This window comes from Grammomys surdaster, unplaced genomic scaffold (genome assembly GCF_004785775.1).
Source record: "Grammomys surdaster isolate TR1022 unplaced genomic scaffold, NIH_TR_1.0 751, whole genome shotgun sequence".
Lineage (NCBI taxonomy): Eukaryota > Metazoa > Chordata > Mammalia > Rodentia > Muridae > Grammomys > Grammomys surdaster.
This window is the reverse complement of record NW_021605170.1, coordinates 2,834,369-2,834,640: the sequence shown is the minus strand read 5'-3', so window position 1 is coordinate 2,834,640 and position 272 is coordinate 2,834,369.

Sequence of the window (272 nt, the reverse complement as noted above, 5' to 3'; positions counted from 1 at the left end):
GGAACTGGTGTGCGAGTCTTTCTTCCCTGCTGGTCGGGGTGGTAGGCGCCGCACATTTGGTGGCCTGCACGGGGATTTCTTAGAATTCCCGGAGTTCCAGAACCAGTAGCAGTCAGGGCGATCGATCGGTAAGTGGCCGGTAAGTGGGGCCCTTCAATCTTTAAAGTCCTCGGAATGAGGCTTCAATCTTTAAAGTCCTCGGAAGGAGGCTTCAATCTTTAAAGACCTCGGAAGGAGGCTTCAATCTTTAAGGTCCTCGGAAGGAGGCTTCA